Source organism: Microcebus murinus, chromosome 3, assembly GCF_040939455.1.
Source record: "Microcebus murinus isolate Inina chromosome 3, M.murinus_Inina_mat1.0, whole genome shotgun sequence".
Taxonomy (NCBI): domain Eukaryota; kingdom Metazoa; phylum Chordata; class Mammalia; order Primates; family Cheirogaleidae; genus Microcebus; species Microcebus murinus.
In genome coordinates this window covers 103,965,171-103,985,661 of record NC_134106.1, presented here as the reverse complement: position 1 = coordinate 103,985,661, position 20,491 = coordinate 103,965,171, and the positions used below count along the sequence as shown (strand labels likewise).

The 20,491-nt window shown below is 35.1% G+C and overlaps 1 long non-coding RNA gene across 1 annotated transcript in view; it reads left to right on the top strand.

The window, feature by feature from the left end:
• LOC142869992 (uncharacterized) overlaps positions 1-15,751 on the top strand; it is an 88,035-nt gene extending 72,284 nt beyond the window's left edge. The window contains exons 4-5 of the long non-coding RNA XR_012918518.1: positions 13,550-13,622; positions 15,436-15,751. This is a non-coding gene — a long non-coding RNA (uncharacterized LOC142869992). The remainder of the gene's footprint in view (positions 1-13,549; positions 13,623-15,435) is intronic.
• Positions 15,752-20,491: the final 4,740 nt, after the last annotated feature.

Sequence of the window (20,491 nt, the reverse complement as noted above, 5' to 3'; positions counted from 1 at the left end):
CTATCTGGGCCTGGGGAGAAACTAGTAAGTAGTTACTACTTCCTTTTTGCTTCTTTTCCCCTTTTCAAGCTAAAAGGACAAATGTATTTTCTTTTTGAATCTTGGAACAAGGTCAGCCTCTCTCTCTCTCTCTCTCTCTCTCTCTCTCTCACTCTCTCTTTCTCTTTCTCTTTCTCTTTCTCTCTCTCTTTCACTCTCTCTTTCTCTTTCTCTTTCTCTTTCTCTTTCTCTTTCTCTTTCTCTTTCTCTTTCTCTTTCTCTTTCTCTTTCTCTTTCTCTTTCTCTTTCTCTTTCTTCTCTTTGTATCTGTCCAGCTCTACCAGTGGGTCTCCCCATCCCACCACATCTCAGTTTCCGGTGGTTGGTTCTCCCCTGCTTCTAAGATACTCATGCCCAAGAATATTTGTTCTGTTCTCATAGACTTCTGTGGCAAATATCAGGCAAATATTAATATATATTCATTTCAATCCACACAACAACATTGGTGTAATGTTTATAGGAATATACCACAGAGAATTTTTAATGTCAGAAATAAAGTGTTGAACATTAATTGCTATAAAGGCTGGTTCATCTCTACCTGTCCAAACGATAGACACAGATTGATTATTCAGTCTGGGTGCTGACCAGGGCAGGTTTTCAAATAAAAGCAACAAAAGCAGACCTTCTCTTCTCTATGTCTTCTATTATTTCTTCCTCTCCTCTGAGAGATCTTCTCTTAATTTTTTATTTGAGTACCTCCCCTCATCACATCATTAAAAATGATGTTGTGTTTTTATGAATATGTAACATAAACTTACTCAAAGGAATCAGAAAATAAAGTGTGAAATACAGGGCCAAATTGAAAGATTATTGAGACACTACACTTCCCTCTTTAATAGTCTAATCCTAATATAAAATCAAGGGAGTATTCATTTTTATTTATTTATTTTTTCTCATGCCACTCTTTCTTTATAACTATTGAGAAGATAAATTGGTAATGAAAAAAAAATCTTATGTGAAGTTAAATTAAGTTTGGCAATTACTTTTTAGTCCCAGCTAAATCTTGCCTTTTATACTACCTTTGACCAATTAATATAATCCTGCTCACCTGCTGACCTTCATGTTCTTAGAAGATCTCTAGCTTGACCACAGCCTCTAATGCCTCTGGCTAACTCTTAGAAAATGCTTTTGTATGATAATATTTTCAAAGTACGATTAATAAATAAGATTTTTGAGCCATAATATTTGAGATAATGATAAGAGCAGATGACTAATCAGTTTTCTTGCATTTTTCATAATAAATATTCAGTAGTAAACTTAAGTCTTTGTGATCTAATTCCACTATAGTGACCAGTTAGTACTTTTGCATATTCAATAGTGGCTGGGGTAATTGCATAAGGCAGATTATTTAAAAATTGTTTTGAAACGAATACATTTCTTTAAGTAGGATTATTAACTAAAACATGAATTTCTGATCTGAAAATTTTCGATAAAGATGCATGATAATTCTCAATGAGGATTTCTCAGCCACACCGATATTGACATTTGAGCTTGATTATTCTTTGTGTCAGGGAAATGTTCTGTGCATTATAGGATGTTTAGCAGCATCCTCGATTTCTACCCACTCCATGCCAGTAGTGTCCCCTCTTTAATGACAATCAAAAGTGTCTTGAGATACTGTCAAATATACTTTGGAAAACAAAATTGCCCCTTGTTAAGAATCACTGATCTAGATAAGAATATGACTGTAAGATACCAAATCTTAAGAATTATGATAAGTGATCATAATCCTTTAGGACATTCTCTGTGCTAGATATTTCATGACAATAACTGTCATGGGGAAAATGACCCTAATGCAATGAATGCTACCTCCACACAAGCTTTCCTGGAGGGACAGAATAGATTCATAGACCAAATTAAAATGCTCAAATTATATGCTTAATTAATTCAATGTAAAGCAGATAGAGAGATCAGGAAAAATGGATGGGATATGCTAATGAACTCAATACAATAATATCCAAATATTGGGTTGGGTGTTTTGAGTTTTTGTTTTTGTTGGTTTGTTTTTCTTTTTTACTTCACCATGTCACTTTTTTTGAATAAGGATTCCTAAAATAAATTCTAACATCGTTTCTCCAAGATTTTGCATCAAATGCTCTTTTTTTCTTCATATAGATTAATTAATAAAGGTCTTGGAAGCAAGAAAATACACAAAATGAATAGAACATTATGTACAGATTGACCCTTACAATTAACACTGGTACCCTGTCATCCTTTATGAATTTATATATGCATGTACATAGCCATGTATTGCTTAACAAGGGAGATACTTCTGAGAAATGTGTCCTTAGGCAATTTCATCTTGTGCAAATATCCTATAGTGTAATTACACAAACAAGAATGGTTTGGCCTACTATACACCCAGGCTATATAGCCTGCTGCTCTTAGGCTACAAACCTGTATTGCTGTACTGAATAATGAAGAAAGTATAATACAATGTTAAGTATTTGCATATCTAAACCTATCTAAACATAGAAAATATAGAGCAAAATAAGGTATAAAAGATAAAAAGTGGAATATCTGTGTAAGGCATTTACTATAAATGGAGTTTGCAGGACTGGAAGTTGTTCTCGGTGAGTCAGAGAGTGAGTCGTGAGTGAATGTGAAACATTATTGTAGACTTTATGTGTATACCTATACATTAGTATTAATGCATTAATTTATAAAATAAAAATATCATTTCTTCAATAACAAATTAACCTTAGCTTACTATAAGTTTTCTATTTATAAATTTTTATTTTTTCTAACTCTTTGACAATTTTGGAATAACACTTAGCTTAAAACACAAACACATTATACAGCTGCACAGAAATATTTTCTTTCTTTAGATTCTTATTCTATGAACTTTTTTCTATTTTTAAATTTTTTTTTTCACTCTTTAAATTTTTTGTTAAAAACTACATGAACACACATGTTATCCTAGGCCTATACAAAATCTTATACATCAATATCTTCCACCTCCACATCTTGTCCTACTGGAAGGTCTTCATGGACAGTAACAGACATGGAGCTATCATCTCTCAGGACAACACCTTCTTCTGGAAAACCTCCTGAAGTACCTGCCTGAGGATGTTTTACAGTTAAATTTGTTATAAGAGTATACTCTAAAATAATAAAAAGTATAATACACTAAATGCATATACCAGTAAATAGTTATTTATTATCATTATCAAGTATTCTGTGCCGTACATAATTGTATGTGCTGTAGATGTATATGACTGGCAGCACAGTAGGCATGTTTACACCAGAATTAACATGTGAGTAATGCATTGCAGTAAGATGAGAAGACAGCTATAGCTAAGACACTGGGCAATAGGAATTTTTCAGCTTTATTATAATCTTATGGAACTACTCTCATTTATGCAACCTTTTGTTGACCAAACTGTCTTTATGCAGTCCATGACTGAATATATGTATAAATTCAAGGTGGCCAGGGTCTAAAAGTTTTCTTCAGCTTTATTAAATTTAGCCTTAATGTTTCCCGAGCTGTGACTCAACTTTAGAAGACCTTCTTCCTGACTTAGGCACTGGCCTTTTTATATATTTTTTTAAATTTCAGGATATCTTGTGGGTACAAACATTTTGGTTACATTTTATGTCTTTGCCTCACCCAAGTGAGGGTTAGAGGCATGCCTTTCCCCTCTACAATGCTCACTGCTTCCATTAGTTGTGAGTTTACTTCCCCAACTCCCTAATCCCTGGAGAATATTACTACTGTGTGAGCACCATAGTGTTAAGCAGTCAGTACCAATTTGATGGCGAGTACATGAGGAGCCTATTCTTCTGATCTTGTGATAACTCACTTAGGATAACGGGCTCAAGCTCTATCTAGGAAAATGTAAGAGGTGCTAGTTCTGTCGTTTCTTATTATTGAGTAGTATTCCGTTGTATACATATACCAATTTCTTAGAGCATTTACTTTAGAGAATTTGTAATTATAAATTCTTTCTTTCCCCTTTTGAAATGCAAATCTTTTTAAAAGCCTCTTGACAGTTTTACAACCCAAGAGTGTCTTTCTTAAGGACCTGAGAACCATCCCTTTAAATAGTAATAGCAAAGAAAGATTAGAGACTTTCTCTCCCAGTTTCAGTGAGAGTGTACGTCTAACTTGGTGACACCTTACTTCAAATTGTAAAACTACTACCTGTCATGAAGATAAGACAGTTTACTTTTCCTTTGGGTAAATAAAAGGATGGGCTAAGATCTTTAGCCCATCTTTAAAAACTCGAGCCTTTAAAAACTCTCCGCCATTTGTTTCAGCAGGGTTGAACTCACATTGAGCTCTGGTCTCTCTTCCCTATTGCAATATATTTGAAGAAAGTTCCCTTGACTGCTTAATATACATATGGTCAGGAATGTGACATTGTGCTTAGAGCATAACATTCCCATATTCAGAAATGACATCAAGAAGTCCAATTATCAGTGCTCACTCCATCCAGCTGTTGTTGGACCAGGAGGCTGATGGAGCAGCCCCAGTTCAGGTCTTCTCATCTCCTTCAGCACATGCATGCCTTTAGTCAGAATCTGAAGGACAGCTCAAGGAGCATTATGAGGCCTTCCTGGACTTCCCAAACCACTCCACTGCCTCAATGGTGGTTCCTGAGACGAGCTGGCCACTGGCACAAGAAGTTCAACACTGCCATGGTGCAGATGTCTAGCCAGCTGCATTGCACAAGCCATCCACCATAGAGGAACTCGCCACTGTCCAGGTGGAATCACCCTGTGCCCTCAGCCTGATGTTGCCCATGATGGAGGAGGCCTTGAGTGACCAAGCCCTGAACCCGGCTGAGCCCAGCATCCCAGAGTTCCCAGTGCCCAACCTAGCACTACCAGCATCTTTCCAGCTGTTCCTCTGAGCACCCTGAAGGGTGAGTACCAGGCCCTGCTCCAGCAGATCCCAGTCAAGGAGTCTCAGACACAGTTGACATAGGTGACCCAATAACCAGGAAAGTATTGCATAAGCTCAAGAGTCTATGTGAACTGGTCCATGACTACATAGTATCTTCTTGTATGAGTCAGCAAGCTCTCGTCAAGGAGGTGTCTCACTGGATAGCAGCCACTCTAGCACCCACAGGAGCCCTGCACAGATGGAAAGCACATGCAGCTCTTCTCTGACTTGCCTCTGGATTGGCTCAGCCTCTACTGCTTCTGCGGCTGTACCTCCACAAAGCCAGACAAGTCCACCAACTTCATGCTGAGGGCCACCTCACCCTCCTGAAGCTGCAATACAAACAAACATCTGGGATGAAGGTGCACTGGCCTCAGCCTAATCCCATGACTATGTCTATGCTTTCTTTGCCAATGTGATGCACTTTGGTCTTCTTTTCTTCAGAGTCTCTGTGAGGGTCAGAGGCCAGATGTAGGCTCTGGGCTGCAGGGCCCAGAGAGACTTCTGCCAGCCATGATGACTTTGCCTCATGGGGCTCATGTACTGAGTGTTGATATTAAACCGGTTCCTGCTGGAGTTTAATATCATGAAAGATGGGAGGATGAAATGTTAGATTAAATCTCAGAGAATTTTATTTTCTTTTAATACATTTAACTGAAGGTTATTATGATCATCTTAAGCTATATTACATAAGTTAATTATTATTCAAATTCAAAAAGCCAAAGAGCTCAGGAGGAGAATAAGTGGTCTTTAAAAGAACTTGTTTCTTTCCTTTATCCTGCTATTCAAATGGTATATCTGCTACTATACTGTAACCTCAACCCATCAGTCTGTAGCTCCTGTCAGTTAAAGGGCTAGGTCAAAAATTAATTTCCAATGTGAACATACATTAAATTTGTCCAAAATACCATATTCTAACTGTCTTCTGTAAATTAGCAAAAATAATGCTATTTCTCATAGAAACAAAAATATACTGTGACCATCTCCTGTTCAGAATACTGAATCTATACATCTATTCAAAGCTGTAATCAATGGCTGCTTAGTATTGAGTCATATTTTAGTTACCGGATAGACTGCTAATACTTAGTCATATTTCAGAAAATAAAATGTGCTGTTGGAACTCCACCTCTTTGTTAATATAAGTGATTAATATAAGCGTATCTGAATATTGACTGCAGCACTGATCTGAACTCCTAAGTTATCTACAGTGTGTAGTCTAGTTTCCCCATCAGGGATTTTCAGTGTAGCTCCATATTTCTATCTCATAAATTATATAAACAAAATATACTGGAAGAAGTCGATAGTGTCCTTGGCATCTTCCACAATAATGGAAGTATACGACCTTTGCCAGAGAAGATTTAGGGAGAGATTGCCAAAAAAATAGATAACTCCAACATTCCCTCAAAATGCTGAAATTTTGCCTATCATAAGGCAATTTATCACCCATGTCTGCACTAAGCACCTATTTAATTGCATTCACCATTGTGACCATTGAGACCAAAATGGAAAAATAAAAAAGAAAAGAAAGAAAGAAAAATGTAAGCTAAGTTCTCCATTGAGATGCTTAAAACCGAATTCAGGAAGCAAGATACATATTCAATAATTAACCTTGCTTGTACAATCTTGAGTAGTTCAACATTAGTTCTAAGAATACAGACATCAGCATGCACTGAAATAGTTTTCTGCAAAGATAACTTATTGCAATGTGGAGTATGGACTGGAGTGAAGAAAAGATTAGCTGAAGAGATACCTACTTATATAGGAGACTGCAGAAAAGTTCCACAAAAGAGATAACGAAGTCCTGAACTAGGGCACTGACAGTGAAAATGGAGAGAAAAACCAGATTCAAGAGATATTTATGAGGATGGATTAATAAGTGAATGACTAGATGTGTGAGATGAAGGAGTCATCAGGAGTCAAGGTTGGCTCTGAAGTTTCTATCTTGGGAAACTGGGTGTCTGCTATGCTTCCTGAGACAGAAACACCAATTGACTGTCTTCAAGATTTCCATGATGTGCAGATTCACATGCAGTTCTATTGGGTTTGTAGGAAGAATTCCTCCTGATATCTCAATTACTGTAAGTCAGGCAGAATGTGCCAGTTACAGCAAAAACGGTGCATCAGTGTGCCAGGTTCTCTGCTTAAAGGAGGCACAGTATTTTCACATTGCTGGAGCTTGAGGTAAGCGTAGAGGAGGAAGTTTTCACATCATTCAACACAAAGTTTTCTTATTGCATTTCCCTTCTGCCCTTGTCATACATGTTTTCAGAGCTTGAATTCCTTAAATAGATTTGCTAGATATATGTCATTTTATTTATTTTATAACCATAGGTGCAAGTCAAGGTTGTAGTACTATAATTATATAACGGTTTTGACTGAAAGGTATTTGTTCATTTTGAGGATTACTTACAAAACGAACAAGTAAATGAATAGCTCATTAATTTATAATAGTAATGGAACAAACTCTTGTAGCACTGTAGTAAGTGTCGAGAGAGTTTGGTACAAGTGTCACTCCTTTTACAAACTACTTGTGCCCTTTGGATCTCAGTCGCTACTCAAATCCAATGTCATTACAATTTCTTCTCTGATAATTCTCTTTATCTTCTGGGGAAAAAAAGTGGGACCCAGTTTCCCCTAGAGGCTCTGAATGCTGCATATGCACCACATGAGGTCTGCTACCATAGGGGCCTAGGGATGGAGTAGGTGGGTGCTTTAATCCTCTTTGCCATTGTTAAATCATCCTTCCATTCTCCTTATATACCCACAGCTTAGAATCTCACATCACAAATCTCACTTTACTTTTTGTCTGTCATCTTCCAGCTATGGAGACACTCTGCCTGATTTCTTTAAAATTTTACCTCCTGACTTGATCACTTCTCTTTAATACTATTCCTTCATTAAAACTGGGTGATTTCAATATCTGTGAATCAATATCTTTACCTCTGATCCACAGTCTCCTCCTCTCCAATGCTTTTGTCCTCTATCTTACTTCAATGACTCATTCCTTTGGCCATACCATAGATTTGGTCATCACTGATGAAAGTAAAATCTCAGCTTTCATCATGCACATTTCTGACACCATCTGCTATATTTCAATCTCACTCTTAGACCTCTGATGTTCATAATACTTTGCTAAATAGTATTACATCAGTTGATTTTACCACTTTTGTTTTTCATGCCCGTATTTCCTCCATGCCCACACTTTTCTTTTTACCTTTCACAAATTTCATATGAAATCATTCTTGTGCATGCTCACTCAATTCTCTGTTCCCATCTTCTTTTGGCATTTTCACTCAGCAAAGTCATAACCCTGTCTCAAATCAAACTCTTTCCTACTCTGCACATGCAGACACATAGACAAATATGTTTGAAGGGAAAAAACACACACATACAAATACCCAAAATCCTATTAACTATGGTCACATTAAATACTGAATAACTAACAACAGTGAAATATCCAGCAATTGTGCTGGATTTTCTTGCCCTTTTCTGTTTCTCACTTTCTTAGTATACTGTTTCCTGACTTTCAGTTGTGACTCAAATTTTCTACACGCTCACAAGGACAACTGTTTAAAGATACACATACTCTGTTTCTGTTATAGGGCTACTAAGTTAAAATTTCAGAAGTAAAGACTTATTAGCAGTATATAGTGGGAGTGGGGAGAAGAATCTAATGTTTCTCATGAGCAATGGTTCTCAAAATTTAATACACATTAGGAACACAGAATATTGCTAAAACTGATATTTCTGGGCCCTATCCACAGACATTTTGATTCAGTAGATATAAGATGGGCTTCAATAAGCTACATTTTTAAGTAGCATCATGAAGAAGTATTCTTATGCAGCTCGTCCAAAGACTGTGATTATGATATTCTGTGGAACACAGGTACAAAGTTCAAGTAACAGTAATAAAGAATGAAGTTAATGTATAATTCCAAGGGAAAAAATAGGCAGAAAATGTAATAGCAACATGGAAAAGGATATCGATTCAGATATCATAAATAATACTTATTTATATCTTTAAAATTTTTAATATATAAATTACATATGGAAAAGGAAGTATATTATTTTATAAAATGTAATTTCATATACTACACGTAAAAGATACTCTATTTGTAAAATCTCCAAGTCCTAGAGAGCTGTATAGGATAAAAATTGATTCCCTTTATTCAACCATTTCTAAGCCTAATGTTGTCCTGATAATTATAACACTTTGGCATGAACTTTCTCAGATTTTTTAGATATACTTTGTATACAATGCTTAAATATACACATATTCACAAATGTATTCTATAATTGGATTCTCATATTTATTATTTTGTGGCATGCTTCCTTTTTATGGTTTGGGAGAAATTTCTTTTTTCATTACATATTATTCTACATTTTTCTTCTGAATGGCTTAATGTATGGTATTCCGCAACCTATGTATATATTATTTGTCTAATCTGAGAGTCTCTTGTTTGATAATAGAATTAAATCGACTCAAATGCATTGTGATAATTTAATATCTGGTCTTTTTCTCAACATATTTTATGATTTCTTATTTCCCTTCATTCTTCTAACTTTCATATTCTAATTTTCTCATTCATTAATTTAGGTTTTTTAAAATCAATTATATAGTTTTCTTTGTTGATTAATGTTGTTTCCTTTATTTTTTTCTCTAGGTAAAATAATAATGTTCATAACATTGGCTTGATCTATTATCTTACAATTATAACAGTGATGTTATTCTCTCTTTAAAAATGATGAACAGCATTAATTTCCTTTTCAAATGCAGTAAACAAATTATTAAGATTGAACTGAGTTTTTTCTCACCATTTCCTTTATCTTTGTTAAGATACTCTATTTTTAAACTTAAAATTCTTGAAAAGTATGTCTAATTTTTAAAACATTGACAATTTTAATTTTATGAAATAAATTTCTATTAATATTATTTATGTCCCTCTATCCATTTTACTATTTCTTTTGTATGGCTATTTTTCTGTATTCCACAATTTCCCACTTTTTCAATATAATGTTGATAAACTAACCAGCATAGTAGGGCAATTTATATATAATTTATATGTCACCTATATAAATTATATAGATTAGAAAGAAGTAGCAAAATATATTTGTTTGTGGTATGCTCACTATTCAGAAAACATCAGCAACAAAGTTATTATCACTTAAACCAAGACACTGTTTACAACTATAAGTACAAATAAATAGTACCTAACAATGAGTCTGATAAAATAAGTTTAAGACAATATTAAGGACATTATAAAAATTTTTGAAAGACTCTAAAGAAGTCTTGTATAAAAGAAGAGACATATAATATCAATGACAAAAACCATTTAATGTAAAAACTTTCTTCCAAACTCAAATAAAGTTTGAGTGTGATTTCAATTAAAAATCCTATTTTTCATAGAACTATTTTTTCTTGATCTGTAAAAAAATGACATGGGCATTTTAATGGGGATTGCATTGAATTTGTAGATCACTTTGGGTAATATAGACATTTTAGCAATGTTGATTTTGCCAATCCATGTGTATGACATGTTTTTCCATCTGTTTACACCGACTTCAATTTCCTTTCTCAGTATTTCATAGTTCTCCCTGTAGAGGGCTTTCACCTCCTTAGTTAAATATATTCCTAGGTATTTTATTTTCTCTGTTGCTTTTGTGAAAAATATTGAGTCTTTGATTTTATTCTCAGCATGACTGTTGTTGGCATATATGAATGCTATGAATTTGTATACATTGATATTGTAACCTGAAACTTTGCTAAATTTGTTTATCAATTCCAGGAGTCTCTTGGCAGAATCTTTGGGGTTTTCTAAACATAAGATCATATCATTCTACACTTCTTATGGAACCAGAAAAGACTCTGAATAGCCAAAGCAACCTTAAGCAATAAGAACAAATTGGGAGGCATCACTTTACCAGACTTCAATCCATACTACAAGGCTATAGTAATCAAAAAGCATGATATGGGCACAAAAACAGAGATATAGACCTATGGATCATAGCAGAGAACCAAGATATAAAACCAACCTCATATTGCCATCTGATCTTTGGCAAAGCAGACAAAAACATACATTGGGGTAAAGAAACCTTATTCAATAAATTATGCTGGGAAAATTCAATAGCCACATGTAGAAGACTGAAACAGGATCCACAACTCTAACCATTCACATGTATTAATTCATGATGGATGACAGACTTAAACCTAAGACATAAAACTATAAGAATTATAGAAGAAAATGTTGGAAAAACTCTTCTAGATATCAGCTTAGGAAAATAATTTGTGAAGATCCTAAAGGCAATCATAGCAACAACTAAAGTTAACAAATGGGACTTAATTAAACTAAAAAGCTTCTGTACAGCCAAGGAAACAATCAATAGAGTGAAAAGACAACCTACAGAATGGGACACAATATTTGCATGCTATATATCTGATAAGGGACTAATAACTAGTATCTATGAAGAACTCAACAAATTGGCAAGAAAAAAAATCAAACAACCCCATAAAAAGTAGACAAAAGACATGAACAGAAGCTTCTCAAAAGAAGATAGTCTAATGACCAATAAACATGTGAAAAAATGCTCAAAGTCTCTAATCATCAGGGAAATGCAAATCAAAGCTATAATTGAGATATTACCTCCAGTGAGAATAGCTTTTATCAAAAAGTCCCAAAATAACACAGGCTGGCATGGGTGTGGAGAGAAAGGAACACTTATATAGCGTTTTGGGACTGCAAACTAGAGCAACCTCTATGGAAAGCAATATGGATATACCTCAAAGAACTAAATGTAGAACTACTATTTGATCCAGCAAACCCCTATTGGGTATTTATCCAATGGGAAAAAAGTCATGTTATCAAAAAGATACTTGCATTCAAATGTTTATTGCAGCACAATTCACAATCACAAAGATGTGGAATTGACTCAAGTTTCCATCAATACATGAGTGGATTAATAAAGTTGGTATATGTGAATTATGGAGTACTACTCAACCAAAAAAAATGGTGAACTAATACCTTCTTTAACAACCTGGATGGAACTGGAGACTATTCTAAGTGAAGTAGCTCAAGAATGGAAAACCAAATACCACATATATTCACTATTAATTTAGAACTAGTGGATCCACAACCATGTGCACCTATGGTAGTAAAACTCAATGACAACCAAGCAGGTGGGAGGGGAGTGAGGGGGATGGATCAATACTCACCTACCAGGCACAGTGGATGATATCTTGGTTATAGGCACACTTATGATTTTGACTCAAACTACATAAAACAAATCATGTACCAAAACATTTGTACCCTCCTAATATTCTGAAATAAAAAAATATTAAATCCTATTTTTCACAATGAAAGATTGTAAATTGATGCTAAACTGTACTTAAAAATGTGAAAGGCCAGGGATAGCCAAGGCACTACTAAGAAAGAATAAGAGTCTTGCCATCAAAAACACCAAATTTATCAAAGAGTTTTAATAGTTAAGACAAGTGTTACTGACACAGGCATAGGCCAATGTTTTGAAACATTATTCAAAATTTTTAGGAAGAGATAACTTAGAAACAGCACTTTATTTAAAAAAATAATATTATGAAACTGGTTGTATTGTGTATGAATGGGATAGAGTAGATAAGTGCTGAAAATTGATGATCTATGTGCAAACAAAAACAAAATTATACCTTTATCTCACACCATAAACAAAAATTCTATTTCAGATGATTAAAGAAAGTAATTGTAAGGTAACCATTATATGTTCTAAGAAACTATATGTCAATATTTTGGTTACCTTTAGATAGATAAGAATTTCCTAAAGACAACAAAAAAAATTAAAAACCGAAAAGATAATAGATTAAATTTTATTAAAATGAAGAAATTTGTATTTATCAGACAATACCCAAAGAAGACATTTGCAAAATATATAATATTAAGAGTATTGATGTCAATAACATAAAAATAACCATTATAAATCATTAAGAAATATGGATGACAATAGGTAAAACAAAAGACACAGGCAGGGGTTTTATAGAATTAGGTTATGTTGGCCAATAAGTAGGTTTAAATATAATCAACTCAGTCATCATGAAAATAAATGCAACTGTAAAATATATTAAATGCCATTTACACATTTTAAAATTGATAAATATGGCTATATCAAGTTTTGACAGGTGTATGATGCAGTGGGGATTCTTACACACTGATAGATGTGATCTAATTTGTATATCCATTGTATATCCATTTGCATATCCATATGCTAAAACAAATTTAGCATTACCTATTCATTTCTTTAATTTCCTGGAATTGGTACTTATTTTATTTTGTTTTGACAAACATATAATATAGATATAATTTCAAAATGTATAATATAAATGCAATTTATATTTCTTTGTTTCATAAAGCATCCTACAAAGCAGAGAGAAAAGCCTTAAATCTTTGGATTCACTACTCAACAATTGGAAAGTTATTTCCCAAATGTATACATCACTCTATGCGCATGTATTCAAGAAAATTTGCCAGAATCTACCTTAATGAGTAGTAATTCTTCCTATATAGAAAAATGCAATAAAAACAAACAGAATAAAAACAGATAATATTTAACCTCTGTGAATTTTCTAATTTTCTGAAGGTGTCAAGAAGATGTGTAGCCAGATCCATCACTTACTCAGAGATTGAAGTCAAGCATTTCTTCATGTCATAAGGTAGGATTTCCTCCTCTTCATTTATAGCAAACATTTGCATGACATCACCCAAAAGTTCTAATTTTTGATTAATGATGAGATCAGCATAAGCATCAGTGGCTGCAAACAATTTCTGGTCCTCAGTGAGGAGAAAATTACTCCAATTCCTTCAGTAAATAGACTTGTCTTTCTGAAGCTGAAATAATCCTTGCTAGGGAGAGGCAAAGATATAAAATGTAACCAAAATGTTAAGGAAAAAAGAAAAATAAACATTTGTCTGGTGTGGGGCAGGTGGGAGGGGGGAGGAGGGGATGGGTATATACATATATAATGTGTGTGATGTGCACCGTCTGGGGGATGGACACGCTTGAGGCTCTGCCTCGAGGGGGAAGGGGAGACAAGGGCAATGTATCTACCCTTAACGTTTGTACCCCCCCACAATATTCTGAAATTAAAAAAAGAGAATATAATAATAACAATTAAGAAAAAAACATCTCATTGCCCTTTTTCAGACCTTTACCTCTGTTACAATGGAATTGTGAAATATCAAATGAGAATAGAAATAACTAGAACATTAGAATATAGTTGGGTGGCATCTGTTATAAAGGCTAAAAATTACTGAAATAATCTTTCTGATTAGAATATCAGTTGTGGTAGAAGAAAGTACAGCTACTAGAAAGCCTCATGAGGACTTTCCAACTACTCAACCCTGTTAGGCAAGGACCAAATCTGCAGGTGGCACATGCAGGCCAGGAGGGCGGCTCCCAGGGGCAGAGTAGCAGGGTGGAGGGGTGGGATGGCAGGGAAGGGACTGCAGAAAAATGCAGCTAACAACCACAAAGAGCAGAAATTTGAAGTTTTGAGGCATACACACCTGTGGAGCTGCAACTTTGTTATACGAACACCTGCCAATCATGTATCTCAATCATCTGGTAACATCCCACACCTCCCACAAGCCCTCCCCCAGACCAGAGCAATGAAAGGAAACCACCTGGGAGTCCTCAATGTCTTTCTTCACACATGGAGACCCGTGATTCTCTGGAATGTACCCTCACTTTGTGTAGCTCCCTTCTTTTCTGCAATAAAAGCTGTTTGTGTGGGAAAAAAAAAAAAAGAAGCTGAAATACTCAAGAGGTATTTAACCAGACCATTGAGGCTCCGGGACTCGTACATTTCAGCTTTTTATTGACAACATCTGTCAACTCCACAAAACTTTTTAATTTGATATCAAAGTCACGTAGAAGTTTCCACTGATCTTCAATTCCTACACCTGTCTTTTTAATTGCTTTATTTTCAAGCAACATTTTTTAATCCCTGGGGAAAAACTGACATAGAGGAAATGTTAAACAAGTAACATTTGCTGTCAGACACAGAAAACTAAATCAGTGCAACTCTACCAAGTTTCCCTTTATTGTATACTGGTGACCATTCCATGCCAAATCCTACCACATCTCCCTCAGATAGACTCATCCTAAGATCTTCTGATAGAAAAAAGTGATCCTTAGCTTCTTAACTAAACACCACAGATACAGTGAATTATAGGAAGAGGAACTCATCTTCAAAACCACTCTTTTGAAAAAATGATTCCTTTCTTTCTTCTACAGTACATCTTTTATTCTGCATAGACATCCATTTGGGAAATTTCTGCTGCTATGGAGCTGATTCCAATTTTATTTTTCTTTCATCTTTATAATATCCTTCCTGTCATTATCAGTTCCAAACTTCCATTGTTTATATAACATCTTATATGTTTCAAAGTATTTATTTATCACTTTGAATATTTCATCCTCAGTTGGTTTTGGAACTTTGTTGTCAAGCAAATAATGTCTTCCAGGTGTTTTTCTTCAAGAATTCCATACAGTCTTCTGAGGACCTTTACCAACATTCGTGGACTCATATCCTGAGAAGAGCCAGTTCAATGGATCTTCTTCAGCTGGAGGACTTGGGAGCACGACAACAACAAAAAGATTTGCAATCCAGGCATCGAGTAGAGGCACCAAAGCAACAAACTTTATTCCAGCACTGCAGAATGCAAGCTTGAGTATTTCTGGTGCACACAGTATACATCAGCCCGAGGAGATGGACCTTACCTGCCCAGAACACCTGCATGCCTTCCCTGTGGCCTATTAAAATTGAATGAGTGCATCATCTAACCCTCTGTGATTCCACTTTTAAATAAATATTCCAGGAAAATTCTTTCATATATCCTCCATAGGAAATGGAAATGAACAAAAGGAGAATATTTTGAATAATAATAGTCTAGGATAAACCACAGACAGAATGGGTGCATAAATTATTCTATTTTTGAACAATAGATTATTATAAAGCAGCAAAATGCCTAAGTAGCAACCACAGCCATAAACACAATGAATCTCACCATTAAAATTTTTAGAGGAAAGACAGTTTTGGAAGAATTCATGTACTATGACTCAATTTATATAAAATTAAATTGCCTGTTATTGAGCATGATGGCTTTTGAGGTGTACTTACATATATGATAAAACTGGAAAGGAAATAAAGCAGTGATTTACATTAAATCCTGGATTGTAGCTACCGATGGTGAAAGAAATGCATTTGTGATAGGGTCAGAGGGTTTTTCAAAGATACTGGTCATGTTTTTAGTAAGAAAATTGGAACATAGATTTTACTTTTATTGTTATTATGAATTATATAAACAAACTATATTTATTACATTTATATATTTGTGTACCATGTATAGTTTATATATACTATATGTAAGTATATACACATATATAATATGCATTGTCTTTTTAAAATTTGAAGGAAATATTAAGCCAAGAAAAAAAGATATACCTGTACTTTAATTGAGATTGACTAATGACTAACATCTAATAGGGACCCTAGAAAATGAAGACACAAAAATTGATTACATTTTGAAGTCGCTGAGGTGGTCACAGTTCTACCCAGAAGTGGGTACCCTTCGATTTCCAAGGGAGCGTGTACATGGGCAGAACACGAACAGCTGGGTGGATGTGTCTAAAGGAGGACTTACTACTTATGCAGAGAGGATGCTGTGTATTAGAGAGTGTGCGAATTTAAAATCAATCTGACCTGGGTTTCAATCCTGGACCCCACTTTTGAATACATAACTTAATTTCTCAGTATGTTTCTTTATCTTTAAAGTGGGTATAATAATACACAATATCATAGAGTTATTATGTGGAGACTGCCAATATGCTTCTTACATTGTAGCGTCTCAAACAACATTATTTCCATCTTCTTTCTCCCTCATCTGTAATAAAAACAAGAATAACAGAAGCAAAGACTGATTTTTCCACCTAAGTTCGGAAGAGGTATGTGGTGAGAACAGGCTCAAGGAGGTTTTCAGGGAGGTTTTAAAATACAACATTCCTGAGACCAGTGGTCATTGAGAAGATATACAATTACTTATTGTTTTAGGTATCTGAAATAAATTTTCTATTTGTATCGTTTCCGTTCAAGAATCTGATCTGTTATGAACACTTTACCAGTAGGAAGTTTGATTTTGTGTAGCATATATGAGATATAGCAAAACTCATATTGATACATAATAATGCAAGAAAATAGTCCAAGAAAAAATCTTTATTCTTCCTAATGTCATTTCCCAGAGTATCTCTTCTAATAAGTATATTTCTAAAAATAGCATAAAGCAGTCTGAATTTGACAGTGTCAGATGTTCAGAAAAATAGAGTCTCCCAAATGACTAACCTACTAAGTCATTGTGAGCTTAAGGGCTATATTCTGAGATAAATAGCCTTTGTAAATCACAAGCTTAAGATCCAGTTTAGCTTCTCCCCCACCCATAGGATAACATGAAGAAATCATATGAATGTACAAATGGTCTGAGACTATCAACTTAAGGAAACACAAAATATTTATTTTTATTTTTTTATTTTTAAAATTTCTCAGTTTTAATTTCTTTTTTTTTTGTATATTTATTTTAGCATATTATGGAGGTAGGGAGGGGGGCACGGGCAACATAGGAAACACAAAATATTCAACCTGTATTACAAAGCATAGCAGAGCTCAAAATTTCAGTGGCAGAAATAAATCTCACTCAGAAATTCCAAATTGGTGTTCCTTCAGCCTCTATGTTCTCATTATGGGTAAAATGCTCATTTTCTAGCTATTCACTTATTCTTGGCCCTTGGCATTGATTCTTCTATACCCTCCATTTTCTGCCAGCAGCAGGCTTGACCCTCTGCTCTCCAGTGGAGAACCTGGTGTTTGAGTATCGTTTTGCTCTAGACCTGACCATAGGAATCTGTTTTATTTGAAGTAGGAGACTTCAACTGGTAGTCAGACAACACATTCCCATTCCTGATATTTTAATGCTTATTCGCCTGGAGTTTTCTTTTTTGGTCTTTGAAGAATTTCTGTCTCAAAGCTCTCTGGAGACTGTGTCCAGTTAAGATTTGATTCTCATTCTACCTCCAATTGTTTTATTCCTCTCTTACTCCCTTTAGAGCCTGAGTGTCAATCAGGATGCTAACACGGAATGTCTTAAAAGGATAAGATAAAAGCACACTCTTCAGCCTTAAATCCAGTGGGACTAATAATAGTATTCAAAGAGATGGTCAAACGACTTTGGTTATGACGAGAAAAGATATAATGCAGAGTATTAGAAACATTAAGTAGCCAGAACTAAAGCAAATTAATAGTGCTTGAAGGAGTAGAAACAAGAGTTCCCAGGAATATTCAATTTTTTTGGAGGGGATCATTGAATGCTTTAATTTACCAATGGGTAAATAACAAATTCCTGAGGCTTTTGTTTTGTTTATAGGAAGAATTGAGAAAAACACTAAAAAGGATAGAGAGAAAATGGACGAGGACTAGCTTCCTAGCTCAAATGCCCTGTGTCAGGAAGTGCTAGTAACTGTGATGTCTGACGTCGCTCTGTTATTTGAGACCAACCTTCCTCCAATGAAAACAACCGTGGTAATAACATGGGATTTAGGGAATTGAAGTCCAGAAGCCGCAGGATCTTTCATCATTTGGCTTTTCCATAGTGTCAGTAATGTGAAAGAGAATATGTCCCATTTGCCTGGGGCTAAATGGGTTTCTGAGTGAACAAGAATAAATGTGAAATCTGATGCTACTCCAGACACTTCTGCACTGTTACAATAGGAACTGAAAACATCTCAAAATCATCCCCTGCAATACAAAGGCACATTGCAGCCTCCAACGGGACACTATTTTAGCTGTTTTAATAGCATGAACATATAGTAGAAAAATCAGTAAGATATCAAACAAGAACAGATGGAAAATTCATTAACTACTTTGATCCCGCATAATGCAGAGTGAGTCCAAATATGTTTAGCACGGTGAGTGTTTCAGTTCTTTGCCTCTTTAACTTTGTTAATATCTACTTTTAGGATCTATGGAGGAGTGACCATCAACAAAACTTCTGATACAGCCTGTGGAAACCTATGGCTACTATGATGACTCCTGATTGTGACATTTTGTGAATTTCATTGATTATATTAAATTGTTACCTATATATAAAAGAAATGTTGTAGGCAGAATAGTGGCCCCTAAAGATGTCCACCTCCTAATCTCTGTGAATATATTACCTTGCATGGCAAAGAGAAATTAGGTTTGCAGATGGAATTTAATTTTCTAATCAGCTAACTTAAAAACAGGAAGATTATGCAGGTTGGCCAGTGTATTTCAAGGGTCTTTAAAAGTGAGAGAGGGAAGTGGAGGAGGAGGGCAGAATGATGTGATCTGAGGACTCAACCTGCTGAGGCTGGCTTTGAAGACAGAGAAAGGGACCATGAGTCAGGGAATGCAGGCAGCTTCTAGAAACTGGAAGGAACAGAAAAATACATTCTCCTCAAAAACCTCCAGAAGGAACTCAGCCTTGTTGGCACTTTGACATTAACTCAGTGAGATTCATGTCAAGCTTCTGACACATTGAACTACAAAAAAGTAAAGTTGTGTTATTTTAAGCCATCAAGTTTATGGTGATTTGTTACAGCAAAGTGATACAGCAATAGGAAACTAATAAAGAAAAAGGGCTCTATATTGTGGTTGATTTTAATGTCACATGTTTGCTTATAAAGGATAAATTATGTTCCACCTACACCTAAATGTGAAATGAACACATGGTAGGCTGGGATGACTTTTATTTGATCAAATGTACCTTTCTTGGCATTCATCTAATCACCCTACCAGGTAGTCAGCCTATGTGCCAGGCATAAATTGATTGAGTACCCACTGTGTGACAGGGATTGTGGAAAACAGCTACATAAAGAAATGAAAAAAATAAAAAATAGAAAATCTTGCACCATTTCTGTCTTTTTGGAAGTTGTCATTTTTTTTCTTTATTTCAACTACGGAGAAAAATTGTTCTTGATAAATATGCATCAAAGTATCACTGACTTACAAAATCAGTTAATGTCTTATTCCTACAAGTCCCAGTGTTGGCTGGATGTCCCTCCTGTCCAGTTCCCCTCCAAGTTGTCATTCAGTGATCCAAGCCCCTTTCATTCTGTGACTCCATTACCTGTTAGATTTTTAATTCCAGATAGAGGAATAGGAGAGAAAGAAAACATGGAGTATCTCATAAAAGGTTTCCAGGCACATTCCATTGCTGCAAGTTCAGTAGTGCGGCCACAACTATCTTCAAGGTAGAATAGGAAAAATAGTCATCACAGAGACCCAGGAGGAGGAAATGGGATTGAGTTGCATCTCACCATCATTGGCTTCAGGCTTTTCTTTTTGGTAATATTCTCTTTTTTTTTTTCACACATTAAATATACTCAGCCCCTCCCCAAGTGGAAAAACCACATGTTTCCACATTTACTGTAAGTGACTCAAATCTAAAATGTGCAGTAATGTTCGGCCTTCTCTATCTTATTCAATGTTCCTAAAACATAAAGTATATG